At 46.2% G+C, this 27500-nt stretch overlaps 1 long non-coding RNA gene across 1 annotated transcript in view; it reads right to left on the bottom strand.

Moving 5' to 3' along the window:
* LOC138853448 (uncharacterized) overlaps positions 1-27500 on the bottom strand; it is a 387793-nt gene that overhangs the window by 46878 nt on the left and 313415 nt on the right. Inside the window, exon 3 of the long non-coding RNA XR_011392629.1 lies at positions 7697-7799. This is a non-coding gene — a long non-coding RNA (uncharacterized lncRNA). The remainder of the gene's footprint in view (positions 1-7696; positions 7800-27500) is intronic.

The following is a 27500-nucleotide window of genomic DNA, read 5'->3' as shown; positions in this document are numbered from 1 at the left end:
GTACATGTTTATAGAGGGGCCACAGATATATCAGATCACTTTCTAGTTGTAGCTACACTGAGAGTAAAAGGTAGATGGGATACAAGGAGAATAGAAGCATCAGGGAAGAGAGAGGTGAAGGTTTATAAACTAAAAGAGGAGGCAGTTAGGGTAAGATATAAACAGCTATTGGAGGATAGATGGGCTAATGAGAGCATAGGCAATGGGGTCGAAGAGGTATGGGGTAGGTTTAAAATGTAGTGTTAGAGTGTTCAGCAGAAGTTTGTGGTTACAGGAAAGTGGGTGCAGGAGGGAAGAGGAGCGATTGGTGGAATGATGATGTAAAGAGAGTAGTAAGGGAGAAAAAGTTAGCATATGAGAAGTTTTTACAAAGTAGAAGTGATGCAAGGAGGGAAGAGTATATGGAGAAAAAGAGAGAAGTTAAGAGAGTGGTGAAGCAATGTAAAAAGAGAGCAAATGAGAGAGTGGGTGAGATGTTATCAACAAATTTTGTTGAAAATAAGAAAAAGTTTTGGAGTGAGATTAACAAGTTAAGAAAGCCTAGAGAACAAATGGATTTGTCAGTTAAAAATAGGAGAGGAGAGTTATTAAATGGAGAGTTAGAGGTATTGGGAAGATGGAAGGAATATTTTGAGGAATTGTTAAATGTTGAGGAAGATAGGGAAGCTGTGATTTCGTGTATAGGGCAAGGAGGAATAACATCTTGTAGGAGTGAGGAAGAGCCAGTTGTGAGTGTGGGGGAAGTTCGTGAGGCAGTAGGTAAAATGAAAGGGGGTAAGGCAGCCGGGATTGATGGGATAAAGATAGAAATGTTAAAAGCAGGTGGGGATATAGTTTTGGAGTGGTTGGTGCAATTATTTAATAAATGTATGGAAGAGGGTAAGGTACCTAGGGATTGGCAGAGAGCATGCATAGTTCCTTTGTATAAAGGCAAAGGGGATAAAAGAGAGTGCAAAAATTATAGGGGGATAAGTCTGTTGAGTGTACCTGGTAAAGTGTATGGTAGAGTTATAATTGAAAGAATTAGAGGTAAGACAGAATGTAGAATTGCGGACGAGCAAGGAGGCTTCAGAGTGGGTAGGGGATGTGTAGATCAAGTGTTTACATTGAAACATATATTTTTTTTTTTTAATTTTTTTTATTATCACACTGGCCGATTCCCACCAAGGCAGGGTGGCCCGAAAAAGAAAAACTTTCACCATCATTCACTCCATCACTGTCTTGCCAGAAGGGTGCTTTACACTACAGTTTTTAAACTGCAACATTAACACCCCTCCTTCAGAGTGCAGGCACTGTACTTCCCATCTCCAGGACTCAAGTCCGGCCTGCCGGTTTCCCTGAATCCCTTCATAAATGTTACTTTGCTCACACTCCAACAGCACGTCAAGTATTAAAAACCATTTGTCTCCATTCACTCCTATCAAACACGCTCACGCATGCCTGCTGGAAGTCCAAGCCCCTCGCACACAAAACCTCCTTTACCCCCTCCCTCCAACCCTTCCTAGGCCGACCCCTACCCCGCCTTCCTTCCACTACAGACTGATACACTCTTGAAGTCATTCTGTTTCGCTCCATTCTCTCTACATGTCCGAACCACCTCAACAACCCTTCCTCAGCCCTCTGGACAACAGTTTTGGTAATCCCGCACCTCCTCCTAACTTCCAAACTACGAATTCTCTGCATTATATTCACACCACACATTGCCCTCAGACATGACATCTCCACTGCCTCCAGCCTTCTCCTCGCTGCAACATTCATCACCCACGCTTCACACCCATATAAGAGCGTTGGTAAAACTATACTCTCATACATTCCCCTCTTTGCCTCCAAGGACAAAGTTCTTTGTCTCCACAGACTCCTAAGTGCACCACTCACTCTTTTTCCCTCATCAATTCTATGATTCACCTCATCTTTCATAGACCCATCCGCTGACACGTCCACTCCCAAATATCTGAATACGTTCACCTCCTCCATACTCTCTCCCTCCAATCTGATATTCAATCTTTCATCACCTAATCTTTTTGTTATCCTCATAACCTTACTCTTTCCTGTATTCACCTTTAATTTTCTTCTTTTGCACACCCTACCAAATTCATCCACCAATCTCTGCAACTTCTCTTCAGAATCTCCCAAGAGCACAGTGTCATCAGCAAAGAGCAGCTGTGACAACTCCCACTTTGTGTGTGATTCTTTATCTTTTAACTCCACGCCTCTTGCCAAGACCCTCGCATTTACTTCTCTTACAACCCCATCTATAAATATATTAAACAACCACGGTGACATCACACATCCTTGTCTAAGGCCTACTTTTACTGGGAAAAAATTTCCCTCTTTCCTACATACTCTAACTTGAGCCTCACTATCCTCGTAAAAACTCTTCACTGCTTTCAGTAACCTACCTCCTACACCATACACTTGCAACATCTGCCACATTGCCCCCCTATCCACCCTGTCATACGCCTTTTCCAAATCCATAAATGCCACAAAGACCTCTTTAGCCTTATCTAAATACTGTTCACTTATATGTTTCACTGTAAACACCTGGTCCACACACCCCCTACCTTTCCTAAAGCCTCCTTGTTCATCTGCTATCCTATTCTCCGTCTTACTCTTAATTCTTTCAATTATAACTCTACCATACACTTTACCAGGTACACTCAACAGACTTATCCCCCTATAATTTTTGCACTCTCTTTTATCCCCTTTGCCTTTATACAAAGGAACTATGCATGCTCTCTGCCAATCCCTAGGTACCTTACCCTCTTCCATACATTTATTAAATAATTGCACCAACCACTCCAAAACTATATCCCCACCTGCTTTTAACATTTCTATCTTTATCCCATCAATCCCGGCTGCCTTACCCCCTTTCATTTTACCTACTGCCTCACGAACTTCCCCCACACTCACAACTGGCTCTTCCTCACTCCTACAAGATGTTATTCCTCCTTGCCCTATACACGAAATCACAGCTTCCCTATCTTCATCAACATTTAACAATTCCTCAAAATATTCCTTCCATCTTCCCAATACCTCTAACTCTCCATTTAATAACTCTCCTCTCCTATTTTTAACTGACAAATCCATTTGTTCTCTAGGCTTTCTTAACTTGTTAATCTCACTCCAAAACTTTTTCTTATTTTCAACAAAATTTGTTGATAACATCTCACCCACTCTCTCATTTGCTCTCTTTTTACATTGCTTCACCACTCTCTTAACTTCTCTCTTTTTCTCCATATACTCTTCCCTCCTTGCATCACTTCTACTTTGTAAAAACTTCTCATATGCTAACTTTTTCTCCCTTACTACTCTCTTTACATCATCATTCCACCAATCGCTCCTCTTCCCTCCTGCACCCACTTTCCTGTAACCACAAACTTCTGCTGAACACTCTAACACTACATTTTTAAACCTACCCCATACCTCTTCGACCCCATTGCCTATGCTCTCATTAGCCCATCTATCCTCCAATTGCTGTTTATATCTTACCCTAACTGCCTCCTCTTTTAGTTTATAAACCTTCACCTCTCTCTTCCCTGATGCTTCTATTCTCCTTGTATCCCATCTACCTTTTACTCTCAGTGTAGCTACAACTAGAAGGTGATCTGATATATCTGTGGCCCCTCTATAAACATGTACATCCTGAAGTCTACTCAACAGTCTTTTATCTACCAATACATAATCCAACAAACTACTGTCATTTCGCCCTACATCATATCGTGTATACTTATTTATCCTCTTTTTCTTAAAATATGTATTACCTATAACTAAACCCCTTTCTATACAAAGTTCAATCAAAGGGCTCCCATTATCATTTACACCTGGCACCCCAAACTTACCTACCACACCCTCTCTAAAAGTTTCTCCTACTTTAGCATTCAAGTCCCCTACCACAATTACTCTCTCACTTGGTTCAAAGGCTCCTATACATTCACTTAACATCTCCCAAAATCTCTCTCTCTCCTCTGCATTCCTCTCTTCTCCAGGTGCATACACGCTTATTATGACCCACTTCTCGCATCCAACCTTTACTTTAATCCACATAATTCTTGAATTTACACATTCATATTCTCTTTTCTCCTTCCATAACTGATCATTTAACATTACTGCTACCCCTTCCTTTGCTCTAACTCTCTCAGATACTCCAGATTTAATCCCATTTATTTCCCCCCACTGAAACTCTCCTACCCCCTTCAGCTTTGTTTCGCTTAGGGCCAGGACATCCAACTTCTTTTCATTCATAACATCAGCAATCATCTGTTTCTTGTCATCCGCACTACATCCACGCACATTTAAGCAACCCAGTTTTATAAAGTTTTTCTTCTTCTCTTTTTTAGTAATTGTATACAGGAGAAGGGGTTACTAGCCCATTGCTCCCGGCATTTTAGTCGCCTCATACGACACGCATGGCTTACGGAGGAAAGATTCTTTTCCACTTCCCCATGGACAATAGAAGAAATAAAAAGAACAAGAGCTATTTAGAAAAAGGAGAAAAACCTAGATGTATGTATATATATATATGCATGTGCGTGTCTGTGAAGTGTGACCAAAGTGTAAGTAGGAGTAGCAAGATATCCCTGTTATCTTAGCGTGTTTATGAGACAGAAAAAGAAACCAGCAATCCTACCATCATGCAAAACAGTTACAGGTTTTTGTTTCACAGTCATCTGGCAGGACGGTAGTACTTCCCTGGGTGGTTGCTGTCTACCAACCTACTACCTTCATATAAGTGAACAGTATTTAGATAAGGCTAAAGAGGTCTTTGTGGCATTTATGGATTTGGAAAAGGCGTATGACAGGGTGGATAGGGGGGCAATGTGGCAGATGTTGCAAGTGTATGGTGTAGGAGGTAGGTTACTGAAAGCAGTGAAGAGTTTTTACGAGGATAGTGAGGCTCAAGTTAGAGTATGTAGGAAAGAGGGAAATTTTTTCCCAGTAAAAGTAGGCCTTAGACAAGGATGTGTGATGTCACCGTGGTTGTTTAATATATTTATAGATGGGGTTGTAAGAGAAGTAAATGCGAGGGTCTTGGCAAGAGGCGTGGAGTTAAAAGATAAAGAATCACACACAAAGTGGGAGTTGTCACAGCTGCTCTTTGCTGATGACACTGTGCTCTTGGGAGATTCTGAAGAGAAGTTGCAGAGATTGGTGGATGAATTTGGTAGGGTGTGCAAAAGAAGAAAATTAAAGGTGAATACAGGAAAGAGTAAGGTTATGAGGATAACAAAAAGATTAGGTGATGAAAGATTGAATATCAGATTGGAGGGAGAGAGTATGGAGGAGGTGAACGTATTCAGATATTTGGGAGTGGACGTGTCAGCGGACGGGTCTATGAAAGATGAGGTGAATCATAGAATTGATGAGGGAAAAAGAGTGAGTGGTGCACTTAGGAGTCTGTGGAGACAAAGAACTTTGTCCTTGGAGGCAAAGAGGGGAATGTATGAGAGTATAGTTTTACCAACGCTTTTATATGGGTGTGAAGCGTGGGTGATGAATGTTGCAGCGAGGAGAAGGCTGGAGGCAGTGGAGATGTCATGTCTGAGGGCAATGTGTGGTGTGAATATAATGCAGAGAATTCGTAGTTTGGAAGTTAGGAGGAGGTGCGGGATTACCAAAACTGTTGTCCAGAGGGCTGAGGAAGGGTTGTTGAGGTGGTTCGGACATGTAGAGAGAATGGAGCGAAACAGAATGACTTCAAGAGTGTATCAGTCTGTAGTGGAAGGAAGGCGGGGTAGGGGTCGGCCTAGGAAGGGTTGGAGGGAGGGGGTAAAGGAGGTTTTGTGTGCGAGGGGCTTGGACTTCCAGCAGGCATGCGTGAGCGTGTTTGATAGGAGTGAATGGAGACAAATGGTTTTTAATACTTGACGTGCTGTTGGAGTGTGAGCAAAGTAACATTTATGAAGGGATTCAGGGAAACCGGCAGGCCGGACTTGAGTCCTGGAGATGGGAAGTACAGTGCCTGCACTCTGAAGGAGGGGTGTTAATGTCGCAGTTTAAAAACTGTAGTGTAAAGCACCCTTCTGGCAAGACAGTGATGGAGTGAATGATGGTGAAAGTTTTTCTTTTTCGGGCCACCCTGCCTTGGTGGGAATCGGCCGGTGTGATAATAATAAAAAAAAATATATATATATATATATATATATATATATATATATATATATATATATATATATATATATTATATAGGGGAATTGCCAATAAACCCCTGGCTGCCTTCAAGAGAGAGCTGGACAGATACCTAAAGTCAGTGCCGGATCAGCCGGGCTGTGGCTCCTACGTCGGACTGCGTGCGGCCAGCAGTAACAGCCTAGTTGATCAGGCCCTGATCCATCGTGATGCCTGGTCGTGGACCGGGCTGCGGGGGCGTTGATCCCCGGAATAACCTCCAGGTAACCTCCAGGTATATAATATATATATATATATAATATTATATATATATATATAATTATATATATATATATATATATATATATATATATATATAATTATATATATATATATAATTATATATATATATATATATATATATATATATATATATATATATATATATATATATATATATATATATATATATATATATATATGTCGTGCCGAATATGTAAAACTGGTCAATTAGCAAGAACTCATTTAAAATTAAGTCTTTTCTAAAATTTTCTCTTATACGTTTAAAGATATATTTTTTCATTAATGTTAATGTAAAAAATTTTAATTTTGCACCAAAAGAATCTTAGAAAACTTGCCTAACGTTATTATAACAAGAACAATTTATTTTAGCCTAACCCAACTAAATACATTTTAAATTTGTTTACAATAATTTAATACTAAACAAACACAGTGAAATATATTTTTTTTCGTTAGGTTCAGAATGATTTTGGCGAAATTATTGCATACACAAATTTTCGCTTGTCCTATATGGCAAGATGAACGTTGCTATTTAAGCCAAGATCGCAAGTTCTGCCTATTCGGCACGACATATATATATATTCTGCCTCGCGAACTGAAAACAGTCTCACTTCAGTTGTTGAACCCTTCGCCAACAGTCATTTATTTGATTATTTTTACAAGAGCCACGATGTCAGGTTATGAGGAGGAGGAGAGTGGCTGCTCTCTCTCTCTCTCTCTCTCTCTCTCTCTCTCTCTCTCTCTCTCTCTCTCTCTGCTCTTACCCTTCCCACGCCTTCCTTAAATATCGTCGTCTTTGTTTCCTCCTGCGTCTCGTCTTACCATATGAACAGACAACGTGGGCTTACCCACGTTGTAAACAGCAATAACGTGTTCCTCGCTGTCACAAATAAACCGTTCGTTTCTGTTTTTGTGGTCTGAAACGGTTAGGTGTACGTAAATGTAAGTTAGTTTACATAGCTTAGGTTAACTCCCCAAGTGCCCTACCAAATTCCCTCTTACAGTTTTCCCTCCCCAACTCCCTCTCTAGCTTCTCTCCCCAGTTTTCAGACCCTAAGCCCTCTTCCCTAATTTCCCTCCCTACTCTCGGTTCCTCCAGCTCCCTTCCCTCACAACAAACTTGACACCAGTATTCCTAATTATCTTGCCTTCTCTCTCTCAACATTCCTTGTCTCTAACCTAAGGTAGCCTTTTATTCTCGTCTCTCGCCTCCACAGGACTTGTGGGAGTTAATGGGAGTACATGGGAGAGACAAGATACAAAAGATTTCTCCTTCTGCAGTGTGACTAACCTGATGTCTGCGGTACCGCTGTCTGGCGTACTGTCTGCAGCACCGCTCTGCGTGAGATTAGCAGAGCAACATCTCTGCACTTCATCCTGGCTCACACGGTCACCTGAGAAAAAAAATAATAAGTTAAATTATTAGATTTTGGGGTTTTGGTGAATTAGAGTAACGTGTATTTACAAAAGAAAGAGGCCGAGGATAGATCCTTGAAGGACCACAGTTGGATCTAAACAGTGAAATTAGAACAATAAAGGAAATGTACAAGAGATAGAAACTTTTATTGGAACAATAAAAGCTTGTTCCACTACCTGTGGTTTTATTCGCAAGTACTTCAATTATTGATTTCCATCCACTCATATATTCGTACGTCAAGGTTACCTGGAGTCTACCTGGAGGGGTGTTCTGGGGGTCAACGCCCCCGCGGTCAAGGCCTTGACCAGGCCTCCTGCAGCATAATGTTTCCCGTCGGGGAGTGTTCAGACGTGTACTCCAGCGGGTTATGTTTATTTTTCGTATTTACATCTCGGGGGAATACCAATTTCGCCAATGTTTAGGGCAATATTTTTTTATACACACATCATATTTATATGTATTTGAATGGCTAGAGTACAATAATCTCGAAAAATATTCAGGATGCTAATTTGACATCTTCCGAGAGAGAGAGAAAAAAAAGTTGTCCTTCGGGTATCTTTATAGCATCGTCGATGGTGAAAACTGAACTGTGTTGTGCTGGGTAAACACTGCGTTTCTTAGATACGAAGAGTCGTCTTACCATTGCAATCCATTCAAATCCAGCTGGGTCCTGTTACGTGATTAAAGAGAGTTGGCCTTTGTGTTGCCAGCAAGTCTTCTTTCGTATTCTCCTTCACTACATTTGATACTCCTCTTGAACTCTCATTCTCTGTAACATTAGATAGTATGCATAATCCTCAGGGCTGTCCTCTTAGCTGATTCACAATTTGTTAGGTAAGACACATATGCAACAGTTAGACAACTTTATTCCGAAACGTTTCGCCTACACAGTAGGCTTCTTCAGTCGAATACAGAAAGTAGGCAGGAACAGTAGAGAAGTGAAGACGATGTAATCAGTCCATCACCCTTAAAGTCGTAGAATTTGAGGTTGTCAGTCCCTCGGCCTGGAGAAGTTCAGTTCCATAGTCAGGAACTATCTGAGATAGTTCCTGACTATGGAACTGAACTTCTCCAGGCCGAGGGACTGACAACCTCAAATTCTACGACTTTAAGGGTGATGGACTGATTACATCGTCTTCACATCTCTACTGTTCCTGCCTACTTTCTGTATTCGACTGAAGAAGCCTACTGTGTAGGCGAAACGTTTCGGAATAAAGTTGTCTAACTGTTGCATATGTGTCTTACCTAACAACCTGTCGGTATTGTATACCATTTTGATGTTCATGATTCACAATTTACACTGGCTTTATTTTTTTTTTAATTCTTGGAATACTTTTCCTTCGGACTGCAGAACCCATAGAGTCTAAAATCTAGACCCCTGTCTACAACTACACGTTCCATAACAGTGTTTACGTTTTCCGCCTAGATGAAGTTCCTAGTTTCTTGACGCAGCCTCTAAGTTATCACCCTGAACTCGGCCACTCACCTGACTACCCTTGCATAAATTTGCTTGTAGTGTGTAAGTGGAAGATGAGCATCAATAAGGGAGATATAAATAAGGTTCTGAGGATATCCCTCCAAGGAAGAACCTGTTAGGTAAGACACATATGCAACAGTTAGGTATCTTTATTTCGAAACGTTTCGCCTACACAGTAGGCTTCTTCAGTCGAGTACAGAAAAGTTGATAGAAGCAGAAGATACTTGAAGATACTTCTGCTTCCATCAACTTTTCTGTATTCGACTGAAGAAGCCTACTGTGTAGGCGAAACGTTTCGAAATAAAGATACCTAACTGTTGCATATGTGTCTTACCTAACAACCTGTCGGTATTTTATACCATTTTAATGTTCAAGGAAGAACCTGAAATAATGGTTTCAAATTAGATGAGTTTAGATTTAGAAAGGATATAGGAAAGTATTGTTTTCGTAACAGAGTAGTCAATGAGTGGAACAGTCTATCTAGTAGGGTCATTGAAGCTAAAAGCTTGGGTAGCTTCAAATTTAGGTTAGATAAATACACAAGTGAGAGGGGTTAGATTTGAGTGGGAGTTGCACGTAAGGTGATAGAGTTATCAAAGCTTATTATTCCTAGTGTAACACTGATAATGGGTTGGGCGAATATTTTTGTTAGTGGGTTTGGGTTTGACAAGGACTTGCCAAATATGGGCTAGTAGACCTGCTGCAGTGTTCCTCCTCTCTTATGGTCTTATCTCCGCGTATCTAGTGAAGAAGCCTCGCAAAAGAGAAAGATCTGAATGAAGTTCATCTCTGCCACTGCCTCTCTATTTGTTATTCTATAGTTATAAAGAAATAACAGGGAATTTCAGGGATGCACACATCAGCTGCCAAAACAACAGTGCGTGGAAAGTAACATAGTCACTGTTAGACATTTGGACTTTAATGTGCAGTGTGTTAGCGTATTTTTAATACAACGGAGGTACTAGAGTCCTTTATCCGTCCTTCGCCGGGTGATGGGAGTCATCAGAGGAATAATTTCGAAGGTAAATATTGGGGAAATCGAGAAGGGGCAAGGGAAGGGAAAACGGTCGGTGAAAGGGGAACGAACGGGAGCAAGGGAAGGGACGGTAAGGATAAGGGAGGTTTTACCGCAATAAAGTAAAAAAAAGGCAATTTTCCCTCATTTCTTACACACAAAAGGGAGAGAACGGTTGTTTGGTAGATGGGGAGGGGAATGTGATCAAGCTTTGGAAAGGTAGGGATGGATGGGAGAGATGGGAAAGGAATGGCGCTGTGGAAGAGGGTGAGGAAAGGGCCGGGCAAAGAGGAAAAGCCGAGTGCTAAGTGCTGTGTGGATAGCGTGCGGAAGAGATGAAATAAATAAATTTATTAGTAAATAAAATTGTGAACAGCTAGGGTGTGTGTGGCTACACTGCGGACGACCAGTGTGCGGCTACACTGCGGACGACCAGTGTGCGGCTACACTGCGGACGACCAGTGTGCGGCTACACTGCGGACGACCAGTGTGCGGCTACACTGCGGACCACCAGTGTGCGGCTACACTGTGGACCACCAGTGTGCGGCTACACTGCGGACCACCAGTGTGCGGCTACACTGCGGACCACCACAGTGTGCGGCTACACTGATGGCTACACTGCGGACCACCACTGTGCGGCTACACTGCGGACCACCACAGTGTGCGGCTACACTGATGGCTACACTGCGGACCACCAGTGTGCGGCTACACTGATGGCTACACTGCGGACCACCACAGTGTGCGGCTACACTGCGGACCACCAGTGTGCGGCTACACTGATGGCTACACTGCGAACCACCACAGTGTGCGGCTACACTGCGGACCACCAGTGTGTGGCTACACTGATGGCTACACTGCGGACCACCACAGTGTGCGGCTACACTGCGGACCACCACAGTGTGCGGCTACACTGATGGCTACACTGCGGACCACCACAGTGTGCGGCTACACTGATGGCTACACTGCGGACCACCACAGTGTGCGGCTACACTGCGGACCCCCACAGTGTGCGGCTACACTGCGGACCACCACAGTGTGCGGCTACACTGATGGCTACACTGCGGACCACCACAGTGTGCGGCTACACTGCGGACCACCAGTGTGCGGCTACACTGATGGCTACACTGCGGACCACCACAGTGTGCGGCTACACTGATGGCTACACAGCGGACCACCAGTGTGCGGCTACACTGCGGACCACCAGTGTGCGGCTACACTGCGGACCACCACAGTGTGCGGCTACACTGCGGACCACCACAGTGTGCGGCTACACTGCGGACCACCAGTGTGCGGCTACACTGCGGACCACCACAGTGTGCGGCTACACTGCGGACCACCACAGTGTGCGGCTACACTGCGGACCACCACAGTGTGCGGCTACACTGCGGACCACCACAGTGTGCGGCTACACTGCGGACCACCACAGTGTGCGGCTACACTGCGGACCACCAGTGTGCGGCTACACTGCGGACCACCACAGTGTGCGGCTACACTGATGGCTACACTGCGGACCACCACAGTGTGCGGCTACACTGCGGACCACCAGTGTGCGGCTACACTGATGACTACACAGCGGACCACCACAGTGTGCGGCTACACTGATGGCTACACAGCGGACCACCACAGTGTGCGGCTACACTGAAGGCTACACTGCGGACCACCACAGTGTGCGGCTACACTGATGGCTACACTGCGGACCACCACAGTGTGCGGCTACACTGCGGACCACCACAGTGTGCGGCTACACTGCGGACCACCACAGTGTGCGGCTACACTGATGGCTACACTGCGGACCACCACAGTGTGCGGCTACACTGCGGACCACCACAGTGTGCGGCTACACTGATGGCTACACAGCGGACCACCAGTGTGCGGCTACACTGCGGACCACCACAGTGTGCGGCTACACTGCGGACCACCAGTATGCGGCTACACTGATGGCTACACTGCGGACCACCACAGTGTGCGGCTACACTGATGGCTACACAGCGGACCACCAGTGTGCGGCTACACTGCGGACCACCACAGTGTGCGGCTACACTGCGGACCACCACAGTGTGCGGCTACACTGATGGCTACACAGCGGACCACCAGTGTGCGGCTACACTGCGGACCACCACAGTGTGCGGCTACACTGCGGACCACCAGTATGCGGCTACACTGATGGCTACACAGCGGACCACCAGTGTGCAGCTACACTGCGGACCACCACAGTGTGCGGCTACACTGCGGACCACCAGTATGCGGCTACACTGATGGCTACACTGCGGACCACCAGTATGCGGCTACACTGCGAACCACCAGTATGCGGCTACACTGATGGCTACACTGCGGACCACCAGTGTGCGGCTACACTGCGGACCACCAGTATGCGGCTACACTGATGGCTACACTGCGGACCACCAGTATGTGGCTACACTGATGGCTACACTGCGGACCACCAGTGTGCGGCTACACTGCGGACCACCAGTATGCGGCTACACTAATGGCTACACAGCGGACCACCAGTGTGCGGCTACACTGATGGCTACACTGCGGACCACCACAGTGTGCGGCTACACTGCGGACCACCAGTATGCGGCTACACTAATGGCTACACAGCGGACCACCAGTGTGCGGCTACACTGCGGACCACCACAGTGTGCGGCTACACTGCGGACCACCACAGTGTGCGGCTACACTGTGGACCACCAGTGTGCAACTACACTGATGGCTACACAGCGGACCACCACAGTGTGCGGCTACACTGCGGACCACCACAGTGTGCGGCTACACTGCGGACCACCACAGTGTGCGGCTACACTGCGGACCACCACAGTGTGCGGCTACACTGCAGACCACCACAGTGTGCGGCTACACTGCGGACCACCACAGTGTGCGGCTACACTGCGGACCACCACAGTGTGCGGCTACACTGCGGACCACCACAGTGTGCGGCTACACTGCGGACCACCACAGTGTGTGGCTACACTGCGGACCACCACAGTGTGCGGCTACAATGCGGACCACCAGTGTGGGGCTACACTGATGGCTACACTGCGGACCACCACAGTGTGCGGCTACACTGATGGCTACACTGCGGACCACCACAGTGTGCGGCTACACTGCAGACCACCACAGTGTGCGGCTACACTGATGGCTACACTGCGGACCACCACAGTGTGCGGCTACACTGATGGCTACACAGAGGACCACCAGTGTGCGGCTACACTGCGGACCACCACAGTGTGCGGCTACACTGCGGACCACCAGTATGCGGCTACACTGATGGCTACACTGCGGACCACCACAGTGTGCGGCTACACTGATGGCTACACAGCGGACCACCAGTGTGCGGCTACACTGCAGACCACCACAGTGTGCGGCTACACTGCAGACCACCACAGTGTGCGGCTACACTGCGGACCACCAGTATGCGGCTACACTGATGGCTACACAGCGGACCACCAGTGTGCGGCTACACTGCGGACCACCACAGTGTGCGGCTACACTGCGGACCACCAGTATGCGGCTACACTGATGGCTACACTGCGGACCACCAGTATGCGGCTACACTGCGGACCACCAGTATGCGGCTACACTGATGGCTACACTGCGGACCACCAGTGTGTGGCTACACTGCGGACCACCAGTATGCAGCTACACTGATGGCTACACTGCGGACCACCAGTATGCGGCTACACTGATGGCTACACTGTGGACCACCAGTGTGCGGCTACACTGCGGACCACCAGTATGCGGCTACACTAATGGCTACACAGCGGACCACCAGTGTGCGGCTACACTGATGGCTACACTGCGGACCACCACAGTGTGCGGCTACACTGCAGACCACCAGTATGCGGCTACACTAATGGCTACACAGCGGACCACCAGTGTGCGGCTACACTGCGGACCACCACAGTGTGCGGCTACACTGCGGACCACCACAGTGTGCGGCTACACTGTGGACCACCAGTGTGCGGCTACACTGTGGACCACCAGTGTGCAACTACACTGATGGCTACACAGCGGACCACCACAGTGTGCGGCTACACTGCGGACCACCACAGTGTGCGGCTACACTGCGGACCACCACAGTGTGCGGCTACACTGCGGACCACCACAGTGTGCGGCTACACTGCGGACCACCACAGTGTGCGGCTACACTGCGGACCACCACAGTGTGCGGCTACACTGCGGACCACCACAGTGTGTGGCTACACTGCGGACCACCACAGTGTGCGGCTACACTGCGGACCACCACAGTGTGCGGCTACACTGCGGACCACCACAGTGTGCGGCTACACTGCGGACCACCACAGTGTGCGGCTACACTGCGGACCACCACAGTGTGCGGCTACACTGCGGACCACCACAGTGTGCGGCTACACTGCGGACCACCACAGTGTGCGGCTACACTGCGGACCACCACAGTGTGCGGCTACAATGCGGACCACCAGTGTGCGGCTACACTGATGGCTACACAGCGGACCACCACAGAGTGCGGCTACACTGCGGACCACCAGTGTGCGGCTACACTGATGGCTACACTGCGGACCACCACAGTGTGCGGCTACACTGCGGACCACCAGTGTGCGGCTACACTAATGGCTACACTGCGGACCACCACAGTGTGCGGCTACACTGATGGCTACACTGCGGACCACCACAGTGTGCGGCTACACTGATGGCTACACTGCGGACCACCACAGTGTGCGGCTACACTGATGGCTACACTGCGGACCACCACAGTGTGCGGCTACACTGCGGACCACCACAGTGTGCGGCTACACTGATGGCTACACTGCGGACCACCACAGTGTGCGGCTACACTGCGGACCACCACAGTGTGCGGCTACACTGCGGACCACCACAGTGTGCGGCTACACTGCGGACCACCACAGTGTGCGGCTACACTGCGGACCACCACAGTGTGCGGCTACACTGCGGACCACCACAGTGTGCGGCTACACTGCGGACCACCACAGTGTGCGGCTACACTGCGGACATTACAGTGTGCGGCTACACTGATGGCTACACTGCGGACCACCACAGTGTGCGGCTACACTGCGGACCACCACAGTGTGCGGCTACACTGCGGACCACCACAGTGTGCGGCTACACTGCGGACCACCACAGTGTGCGGCTACACTGCGGACCACCACAGTGTGCGGCTACACTGCGGACCACCACAGTGTGCGGCTACAATGCGGACCACCAGTGTGCGGCTACACTGATGGCTACACAGCGGACCACCACAGAGTGCGGCTACACTGCGGACCACCACAGTTTGCGGCTACACTGCGGACCACCACAGTGTGCGGCTACACTGCGGAGCACCACAGTGTGCGGCTACACTGCGGACCACCACAGTGTGCGGCTACACTGCGGACCACCACAGTGTGCGGCTACACTGCGGACCACCACAGTGTGCGGCTACACTGCGGACCACCACAGTGTGCGGCTACACTGACGGCTACATAGCGGAACACCGCAGTGTGCGGCTACTACACCATCCCACATGACACTTGGTGGAGACAAATGGATACGTAGCTCACAAGACCTCCCCGTCCCCTCCCACACTGCTCGTACGAGTTTGGCGCTACTCCCCGTAAATATAACGAGGAGTTTAATGATACCTCTAAGGCTTTCGTATTGCAATCAACACATCAACAGGAACCTGCAACGTTGCAGAAAAGAGGATGAAATCTGACCAAATACGTTCAGAGCACTTTGGCTCGGATTTCATCCTTTCTGCAGCTATGTGTTGATTGCAACACGAAAGGCCTAGAGCTATCATTCAACTCCCCCCCGTGGTTGATTTGCATCTTGTATCGCATATATATATATATATATATATATATATATATATATATATATATATATATATATATATATATATATATATATATATATATATATATATATATGCAATAAGATCACAGTAAACAGGTGATTTCAAAATATGCAAAACAACCACTCTGAAAGAATAGAGAAATTCCAAGCGCTTTCGTGACTACTCACATTATCAAGGAACTATGATAATGTGAGTAGTCACGAAAGCGCTTGGAATTTCTCTATTCTTTCAGAGTGGTTGTTTTGCATATATATATATATATATAAGGAACCTAAGAAAGAAGGAACACTGCAACAGGCCTACTGGCCCATATGAGGCAGGTCCAAGTCGCCCGCCGGCTTAAGCCAATGATCCAACCTAGTCAGGTCAGGTCACATCCACTTAAGAGCACGGCATCAGACCTATTAGCACAAGCTAGTCAGGTCCAACTCACACCTACTCATGTATTTATCTAACCTATTTTTAAAACAACACAACGTTTTAGCTTCTATGATGGTACTCGGGAGTTTGTTCCACCCATCCATAACTATGAACAAACCACTAATTTCCTATATCCTTCCTGAATCGGAATTTTTCCAACCTTAAAGTACTGCTGCGAGTTCTGTATTGGCTAGATATTTTTAGTACGCTATTTACAACATACCAAAAGAACCTTAGAAAACTTACCTAACCTTATTATAACAAACTCAATTTAATTTAGCCTAATCCAACTAAATATATTTTGGATAAGTTTACAGTAATTTCATAATAAACAAAAACAATGATATATATTTTTTTTCATTAGGTTCAAAATGATTTTTTGGAAATTATAGAACACACAAATTTTTGCTTGCTTTATTCGGCAAGAAGAGTGTTGTTATTTAAGCCAAACTCGCAAGTTTTACCTATTCGGCACGACATATTATATATATATATATATATATATATATATATATATATATATATATATATATATATATATATATATATATATATATGTCGTGCCGAATATGTAAAACTGGTCAATTAGCAAGAACTCATTTAAAATTAAGTCCTTTCTAAAATTTTCTCTTATACGTTTAAAGATATATTTTTTTCATTAATGTTGATGTAAAAATTTATAATTTTGCACCAAAAGGAACTTAGAAAACTTACCTAACCTTATCATAACAAGAACAATTTATTTTAGCCTAACCCAACTAAATATATTTTAGATTTGTTTACAATAATTTAATACTAAACAAACACAGTGAAATATATTTTTTTCGTTAGGTTCAGAATGATTTTGGCGAAATTATTGCATACACAAATTTTCACTTGTCCTATATGGCAAGATGAGCGTTGCTATTTAAGCCAAGATCGCAAGTTCTACCTATTCGGCACGACATATATATATATATATATATATATATATATATATATATATATATATATATATATATATATATATATATATATATATATATATTATACAGAAATACACAGGGAGGGGGAAGGGACGGGGGAAGGGAGGAAGGGGAGGGAGGGGAGGAAGGGGAAGTAGGTGAGGGAGGGGAGGAAGGGGAAGGAGGTGAGGGAGGGGAGGTAGGGGACGTAGGTGAGGGAGGGGAGGAAGGGGAAGTAGGTGAGGGAGGGGAGGAAGGGGAGGAAGGGGAGGGAGGGGAGGAAGGGGGCACTAATCTATTATAATATTTTAAGCTCCATTGGGTAACTTTTTTTAAAGAAGTGGAGCGAGGGGAGGAAAGTCGTCCCGGACGATATATGAATGTGAGGGAGAGTGGGAGAGGGGAGAGTGAGAGAGTTTACCTGGAGAGAGTTCCGGGGGTCAACGCCCCCGTGGCCCGGTCTGTGACCAGGCCTCCTGGTGGATCAGAGCCTGATCAACCAGGCTGTTACTGCTGGCTGCACACAAACCAACGTACGAGCCACAGCCCGGCTGGTCAGGTACCGACTTTAGGTGCTTGTCCAGCGCCAGCTTGAAGACTGCCAGGGGTCTGTTGGTAATCCCCCTTATGTATGCTGGGAGGCAGTTGAACAGTCTCGGGCCCCTGACACTTATTGTATGGTCTCTTAACGTGCTAGTGACACCCCTGCTTTTCATTGGGGGGATGTTGCATCGTCTGACAAGTCTTTTGCTTTCGTAGTGAGTGATTTTCGTGTGCAAGTTTGGTACTAGTCCCTCTAGGATTTTCCAGGTGTATATAATCATGTATCTCTCCCGCCTGCGTTCCAGGGAATACAGGTTCAGGAACCGCAAGCGCTCCCAGTAATTGAGGTGTTTTATCTCCGTTATGCGCGCCGTGAAGGTTCTCTGTACATTTTCTAGGTCAGCAATTTCACCTGCCTTGAAAGGTGCTGTTAGTGTGCAGCAATATTCCAGCCTAGATAGAACAAGTGACCTGAAGAGTGTCATCATGGGCTTGGCATCCCTGTCATTTTTCTGGAGAGGCGAGAGTGGGAGAGGCAAGAGTGGGAGCGGGAGGGGAGAGGGAAGAGACTAATAAAATGGAAGTGTAAAGAGGAATATGAAAGAAGAGAGGCAGCAGAAGAGAGCACGGGAGGTAAAAGAGAGAAAAGGAGGGTATGAGGAAGAACTTAGAGGTGAGAACACAAGGAAGAACAGAAGGTAGAATACTGGAAGATCAGTAAGGAAGCAGTAGAGTATGCACCACTGCCCTGGACGTCCTGCCACCACACCTCCATCAGTGCAGTGTACTTGGTCTCACCCTTGATGCTGTTGAAGGGCTCTTGATCCAGGTAACTGGCACTACTCCCCTGGAACACACCTGGTTACCTCCCAGTCTCACGAGGCTGTATGACGAAGAGGAACAACAACAAAACAAGGAAACAAAAATACAACAAGAAAAACTAGAAAAACAACAATGTTTTTATACCACAAGACGGGCAGCCATCAGCGCCTTCACTCTGACATCACCATCATGGGAATGAAGTGTCGGGTAGGGAGACGCCAGACAAGAGTTTAATGGTAGAAAAAATGGGTAAACAGAAAAGGAAAGGAGACAAAGACGAGAGTGATAATGAAGAAATATGACTGGAGAGAAATTTAGAAGGGTGGACAGAAGACAAGTGGAATATAAAACTAAATAAAACTGTGAATGAGGATACATAAAGGGAGGAGAGAGAGAGAGAGAGAGAGAGAGAGAGAGAGAGAGAGAGAGAGAGAGAGAGAGAGAGAGAGAGAGAGAGAGAGAGAGAGAGAGAGAACTTCTGTATGGCTAAAAATTTCCATTTCATATTCTGTGGTTAGGGAGAATAATAAGAAAAATAACGTTGAGGAATTACAATAATACTTAAACGTAATTCTGTAATTTACCAGTAGATTACATCCCATAATTCTTAATTAAATTTGTTGCTTATTTTTTGGGAGATTTGTCCTAATAATGTTTCTCCGATTGTGAGGGTAATTAATAAACGCCTCATTCGATCGGCTTCAAATTTTCAATGCTGGTGTACGGTAACTAAGACAAGATTCTAGGAAACTTTAGTCAATACAGGGTCTGGAAGCTATCACAGTCGTCCCCTCAAGGGAGGTTCCTTGATGCTGGTGAGGGGCTCTTGATCTAGGGAGTTGGATTTGTGCTCCAGTTCCCAGAATTGAGCCTAAATACCTTCCATCCCCCCAACATGCACTGTATAATCCTACGGGTTTAGCGCTTCCCCATGATTATAACATCACAACCGTCCAGCATCCTGGAATGGCTCTGATAACCACCAAAATCCTCTGCAGCTTAGCTGCAAACGTTAGTAATATTCGACAACGGCCCAGAAAGAACTTCAAGTATGAAGATGTTACCTGGAGGTTATTCCGGGGATCAACGCCCCCGCGGCCCGGTCCACGACCAGGCCTCCCGATGGATCAGGGCCTGATCAACTAGGCTGTTACTGCTGGCCGCACGCAGTCCGACGTACGAGCCACAGCCCGGCTGATCCGGCACCGACTTTAGGTATCTGTCCATCTGTACATCTGTTTTACGCGTGAAATGTGAAATTTGGATTCCCTTGAAGCCATGTTAACTGTAACTTGCGTCTCCCTTTCTGAATACCTTCATTACTGAATAATTAATGAATCTTACGGCCAGGAAAACATCCTTTATGTTTTCCGTAAGGTGGTAAATGAAACTTGTCCTCGTTGACCATCGTACTGTTGTATGGTCAACGAGGAAGACTTGGTTTATATCGGCTATGGTCGAGCCTGGTCAAAGACTAGGTCAAAGCGGGGGCGTTGACCCTTGGAACGACCTCCAGGTAGCAGGTGTGCCGTAGCTCGGTTGGTAGCACACTCAGCTCACACGCTGAGGTTCGTGGTTCGATCCCCGGTACGGGTGGAAACATCGGGCTGTCCCTGCTCACCTAGCAGCAAGTAGATACCCGAGTGTTAGCCGACTGGTGTGGGTCGCATACTACTTGCAGTCTACCTGGAGGGTATTCTGGGGATCAACGCCCCCGCGGCCCGGTCCATGACCAGGCCTGATGAACGAGGCTGTTACTGCTGCCCGCAGGTAGTCCAACGCACGAACCACAGCCCGGCTGTGGTTCGTACCGACTTTAAGTATCTGTCCAGCTCCCTCTTGAAGACAACCAGGGATCTATTGATAATTCCCCTTATGCAGGGTGGGTGACTGTTGAACAAAATTAACCTAATTCCCCAGAAATGCTCTGCATAACAAGGGGCTTTCTACATAGTATGTCACTGTTGTCAGCTAGGTCTGTATACACTACCATGTACTTGTAGAAATAAAGATTATTATTAATTAATATTATTATTAGGTAGCCATTGCGAAAGGCAGGTGATGGAAGTAAACTCCACACAGATTTAGGAACAGATATCAATGCCCTACCTGGAGTCTACCTCCCAAAAGAACACAAATCACTTCATAACTTTCAACTAACCAGATTCTATGTGAAGGGTGTTGCGGGGGTCAATGCCCCCGCGGCCCAGTCCTTGACTATACCTCGCGGTGGATCAGGGTCTGATCAGCCAGGCTCTTTGCTGGCCGCGCGTATTCCAACGTACGAACCACAGCCCGGCTAGTCAGGCACTGACCAAGAGCCGAGATTCAAGCCCAGCGAAAAGAACTCGGTGAGTACAGACATATTAAACAGTAATGAACATCTTGGCAACCACAACAACTCATAAACGACAATAACAATTATAAAATATTCATCTTGAACTCCCTCTATCCCTCTTATTTTGCATCTTTTCTTTCCTTGCTCCCTCTCTTGTTTCCCATCTCTGTACCTATTTCCCTTTTCACCCCTCACTCCCTACTTTAATGTCTTTCTCTTCTTTTAGTCTTTTATCTCCCTCCGTCCCAATGTTATCTTCCTACATGTGTCCTTCACTCTTTCTCTCTGTCATTCACTCCATCCCTGTTTCCTTTCATTCTTCCCTCCACGTCCACCCTCACTGTTAAAAACTATAAAATACTGAGGGTTCCAAAATTGACAAACTGTGGAAGAACAGCACCGGCCGCCCCGAGCATTTGTCAACAACACAAGCCTTGGTGGGGTCGTTTGGGATGGAGCAGTGAGAGTGGGGAGGGGAGAGTGACCCCTTTCTTGGGAGGGGGTGGGAATGGGGCGGGGTCTCTCGTGTGGGAGGTCAGGAGATTGAGGGGAAAGGAGTGAAAGAAATACGGGGAGTATTTATTTTTTTTTAAATAAAAACTATCGACAAACGCACAATCTGGCGTTTAGTGTATCCGTATGCTCTTGCGCTACCGTCCACAGGATGGTAGAAGAGAAGGCACAATACTGTAGCTGGAACAATGCACAAAAATCTCGCACCTTGAAGAGAGAAGCTTACGACGACGTTTCGGTCCGTCTTGGACCATTTACAAAGTCAAACACAAAAGATAGAGATGGATATAGGATGCACAATAAACTAGCCACTTCGGCGGCAAAAATCTAATCTTCCTGAGCGGCTAATTCGTGCACCCGCAAGAAAACCTTCCAATACAATGCAAATATTGGGCATTCTGTAGATTACACTTTCCTCACAAAACAGTTCACCGTTGCGGCCGGTGCTAAGTTCGGGTACAGCCTCAAGATTTCAGACAACTCATCATTAACCAGCAGCTGTTTGCCATTTTCTTGTATTGTTTATTTGGACGTGTCTCTAAAGAGATGAACTTTTAGATACATCTATACATATATACGCAGCTCAGTCGATATACTCTCTTTTCGGTGTAAATACATCTCTTGGTGCAGATACAGTCCTCTTAAATATACTAACCTCTCAGCATATATACACACACACCTCTCAGTGTATATAAATACCTCTTACTACATATATATATATATACACACACACACCTCTTGTTGTACATACCCCGTCTTGCATGTTGCAGTCGTCACTTGCACATCAAAATTGTTTCTTTTAAACTGGCTCAACGAGAAGAACGCCCCAGACCAAAAGTGTCTCAATAAATCTCTATTGTGGTGTGGCATGCCATGGTCAGGCTGTTTTTTATAGGATAAACCTCATCACGCTGCACCTCGCATCCTACATGCCGTGCAATACAGGCCGTGCCTTACAGGCCGAGCAATACAGGCCGTGCCTTACAGGCCGAGCAATGCAGGCCGTGTCCTACAGGCCGAGCAATACAGGCCGTGCCTTACAGGCTAGGCCCCTGCAGGTATTTCTTTTACCCCTTCATCTCGCATTCTGCCCAGCCTCCTCACTTGTACTGCTTCAACTTCACCGATGCTGCTCTAACCTCCCTCATAGTGGCCTAACTTTGCTCGTGCTGGCTCAGCCTTACCTACCTCCCACTGCTCTAATATCACACACCGTTTGTACCTAAAACTGCTCTAACTTAACACACTTTCCACCTCATTCTTCGCTAACCTCGCATACTTTCCACCTCATTCCGCTCTAACCTCACACACTTTCCACCTCACTCTGCTCTAATCACTCACTGTTCGTACCTCATGCTGCTAGATCTATCCAGACGCAGCTCCCTCTTTACACTGTTTCAGCCTCGTACTCCTCCCGAAGACGCCCGTATGTTTTTCAAACAAGTCCATTCCACCCAAACGAAAATTGCACCAATGTACCTCCATCAGAGGTCGTCGGGCGGAAAGAGAGAGAGAGAGAGAGAGAGAGAGAGAGAGAGAGAGAGAGAGAGAGAGAGAGAGAGAGAGAGAGAGAGAGAGAGATTGTCTCCATTTCGCATCAACAAGATGATTGAAGCGTAATGTCTTGCGTTGGTTATTCTTGGCTCAGAGTCTCGGGGTGCTTGAAGCAGTTGACGCTCCACTTGATGTGTGCATCACCACGGCACCCGAAAAAGGAGCTGGGACACACGCCAATAAAGTGGTGGAGATAAGACCTAATACCGCCTGACTTGCCCTGGGAAAGACGGAGAGTCGAGGTCGCGCTGACGGACGAGGACAACTTCTGTACTTCTGTCGTAACTTACGCTAATCCCGGGAGAAAAAGAAGGCCGCGGAATTAGTTCATTTTCAGTTTGGTGTTATTTTGGAAAAAAAAAAGACAAAATAATTGCTGAAGATGTGAATGAAGATAAAATTTTAAGTGTGTGTGTGTGTGTGTGTGTGTGTGTGTGTGTGTGTGTGTGTGTGTGTGTGTGTGTGTGTACTCACCTAGTTGTGGTTGCAAGGGTCGAGTCACAGCTCCTGATGGATGTGTAATTGTGAGTCAACACGTATGCCAGCGTTTATGTACATGCACCCATTTTGTTTTGATTCACCGATAAAGCTCTGAGGGGACAAATTTATTTGGCCAGAGATACTCATGGCGAGAGTCAACATTCCCTCATAAAGAACCACTGGGTAGTGCCACTCATTCCATGAGTGAATTTATTGCCATTAAGATAGTATTTGATAGGTCCACTCATCCCCTGAGTGAATATACAGCAATAACGTCTTGAACTCTGCAGGAGTAAATGTACTTCCACGAAGAGTGTCGGGTGAGTAAACACACCCCAGTAGATACACCCAGGTAAACACACCCCGGTAAACATCCCCCCCCCGGTAAACACACCCCAGTAAACACACTCCAGTAGGTACGCCACTCGTAAAAACACTAAACGCCCAATAAACACATCCCGGTAAACACCCCCCAGTAAACACACCCCAGTACACACACCCCGGTAACCCGCCCAGTAAACACACCCCGGTAAACACAACCTGGTAAAAACATCCCAGTGCACACAACCCGGTAGACACAACCCAGTAAGCTCACCCCAGTAAACACCCCAATATACACACCAGTAAACACACCCCAGTAAACAGTTTAACCGGTATAGTGACTCTTCCCGAGAGTCAATATACCGATACAAAGACAGTGTTGGGAAGTGCCAAGAATCCTCGGGTATGAAGCAGTCGACATCCTGCGCTGCTACATAGATTTATCAGGCTGTCCAAGCCTGATAAACCTCCGCAATACAGTAAACCTCCATCCAACAACACATGTTTTATAAGTCATCTGAGAACTGCTACAGATATACGGATTCGATTCTAATATTGATGACGTTATTCACTCCACTCAGTGATGAACTGTTTCTCAAGTCATGGAAAAAAGCCTTTGGAAAAAACGTGGAGGAAAGAAAATATCTAGAGCGAAACGTCGTCCAAATGAAGGTTTGTTGTGTATACTTAGTGTGTCTGAGTCAATATATCCCGAGGTTACCTTTGCACTACCTGGAGTCTACCTGGAGGGTATTCCGGGACGAGATTTATTTCTCAGACTTCCTCACCACATTTTCACAGGTTGCATACACCGAATTTTATGTCAAGTGTGTGTGTGTGTGTGTGTGTGTGTGTGTGTGTGTGTGTGTGTGTCTCGTCCCGAATAGGCAAAACGCGATTTTGGCTTAAATAGTAATGTTATTCTTGCCGAATAAGGCAAGCTAAAATTTGTGTATGAAATAATTAAAAAAAAAATCATTCTGAACCTAACGAAAAAAAAATATATATTTCACTGTGTTTGTTTATTACTAAATTATTGTAAACATATCTAAAATATATTTAGTTGGGTTAGGCTAAATTAAATTGCTCTTGTTATAATAAGGTTAGGTAAGTTTTTTAAGGTTCTTTTGGTACAAAATTATTAAGAGAAAATTTTAGAAAGGACTTAATTTTATTAAATGAGTTCTTGCTAATTGACCAGTTTTACCTATTCAGCACGAATATATATATATATATATATATATATATATATATATATATATATATATATATATATATATATATATATATAAGCATTGTCTCTACGTCCACAGCAGGACTCGAACCTGCAAACTCTGTATTAGAGTCCACAGTACTTTACCACGGAGTCAGACCTCAGATAAGTATGGGTGCCTAGCCGAAGCTAGACGATGTTACCCCATACCCCGAGCCACCAGGCTTGTTTTCAAAGTTATTTCATCAAATCCTGCCACATGCAGTGGACAACGAAAGAGACGTCGAGACATTGTAAATAATTTCGCCTGTTTGCGAATTATTATATTCTGGAGTTTATCTGGAGAGAGTTCCGGGGGTCAACGCCCCCGCGGCCCGGTCTGTGACCAGGCCTCCTTAGGTCAGTGTCCCAGGATGCGACCCACACCAGTCGACTAACACCCAGGTACCCATTTTACTGATGGGGAACATAGACAACAGGTGGAAAGAAACACGTCCAATGTTTCTACTCTGGCTGGGAATCGAACCCAGGCCCTCACCGTGTGAAGCGAGAGCGTTAACCACCAGGCCACCAGAGCCCCCACCAGGCCACCAGAGCCATATATCCAATAACAACACTGCGAATAGCCGAGGGTTCGAACCCATGTTGTTTTGGCCCACCTCATGGTGAGCGAAAATCACACGACGCTCTAACCCACAGGACCACTCAATCCTACGAAGATCACGTACCCAGCAGAGCTAGGTGTTGTACCGTGACCCGAGGACATACGATGGTGTGGGTGCCTCAGACTTGATTTCATTCTACTCCCCGTTTGGTGTACTAGCCTTTACAAACAGTATATATCGTATTAGCCGAGGGTTCGAACCCATGCTGTTCTGCCCCGCGTCATGGTGAGCCGCGGATGTTGGGAGGGGGGGGGGAAATGGCTGTGACCTCTGGAAGTGACTTCAGGTAAACTAGGTGGGCAGCGGCACCTTGGGGGTGACGTTTACCCCCGGACTGGAGATCCAACCCACGTGTTCTCCTCATTAAGGTTGTTGCTGTTTCTGTTTCCTGCACGTTTTGATTCCTTAATGTTTTTTAATTTTTATATCTTTTTTTCTATGCCTTTTTTGTACACTCTTCCAGGCAAATCTTTAATTTTCTTACTTTTCATTTCCCCTTGGTTCTTCATTTTCCATGTTATACTTACTCCCCTGTTTCTTACTCTCTCTCCATCTCCATTCAACATAATTAACCCTTCACTTTTCCCTATTCTATTTCTCCCTTCCGCCTCTTTTCGTCGTTAGCTCCATCTCTCACTTTCTCCTTCTCCCTCCTTTACACACACTTTTTCTCTCCCTCCTCCTCCCTGCCCATCGCCAGATCCCTCATCGTAACTCATTCAGCCAATTTCTCTCCCATTTTCTTTGGCTGGAAAGAGAGAAAAACGAGGCCGTAAAATTCCTCTCTCTCGGGCAGACTAAAATGCTCTCGAATTAGATGACAAATGTCAAGTGCTTTCCCCGGAGACCACAGTGGCGCTCTTCCTCCTCCTCCTCCTCTTCCTCCTCCTCCTCCTCTTCCTCCTCCTCCTCTTCTTCCTCCTCCTATTCTTCCTCCTCTTCCCTCTCCTCTTTCGCTATCTCCCTCTGATTTATTCCACTCCTCCCTTTTGTTATTCCTGTCAGTCTGATGATGTTCCTTGTTCTTTATTGTTCTTGGGATAATGTGGGTAGGTGATGGTCGGGGTGGAGGTCCTTATGGACAGTGGGGGTGGCGGTGGATGGTCGGGGTGGATGGTCGGGGTGGATGGTCGGGGTGGATGGTCGGGGTGAATGGTCGGGGTGAATGGTCGGGGTGAATGGTCGGGGTGAATGGTCGGGGTGGATGGCCGGGGTGGATGGTCGGGGTGGATGGTCGGGGTGGATGGCCGGGATGGATGGTCGGGGTGGATGGCCGGGGTGAATGGTCGGGGTGGATGGTAGGGGTGGATGGTCCTGATGGAAAGTGGGGGTGGTGGTCGGGGGTGGGAATGGTGGTGGAGGTTGTGGTTGAGTGGCCTGAGGCTGGAGGTGTTGTGATTACCTATTTATATTTACAAGAGTTCAGCTATGCTCCTGCTGCCTTCTCTTCATATATATATATATATATATATATATATATATATATATATATATATATATATATATATATATATATATATATATATAGCCGCCA

Source organism: Cherax quadricarinatus, chromosome 30 (assembly GCF_038502225.1).
Source record: "Cherax quadricarinatus isolate ZL_2023a chromosome 30, ASM3850222v1, whole genome shotgun sequence".
NCBI classification, from domain to species: domain Eukaryota; kingdom Metazoa; phylum Arthropoda; class Malacostraca; order Decapoda; family Parastacidae; genus Cherax; species Cherax quadricarinatus.
The sequence above is the reverse complement of the archived record's forward strand: the minus strand, read 5'-3'. Positions and strand labels throughout refer to the sequence as shown.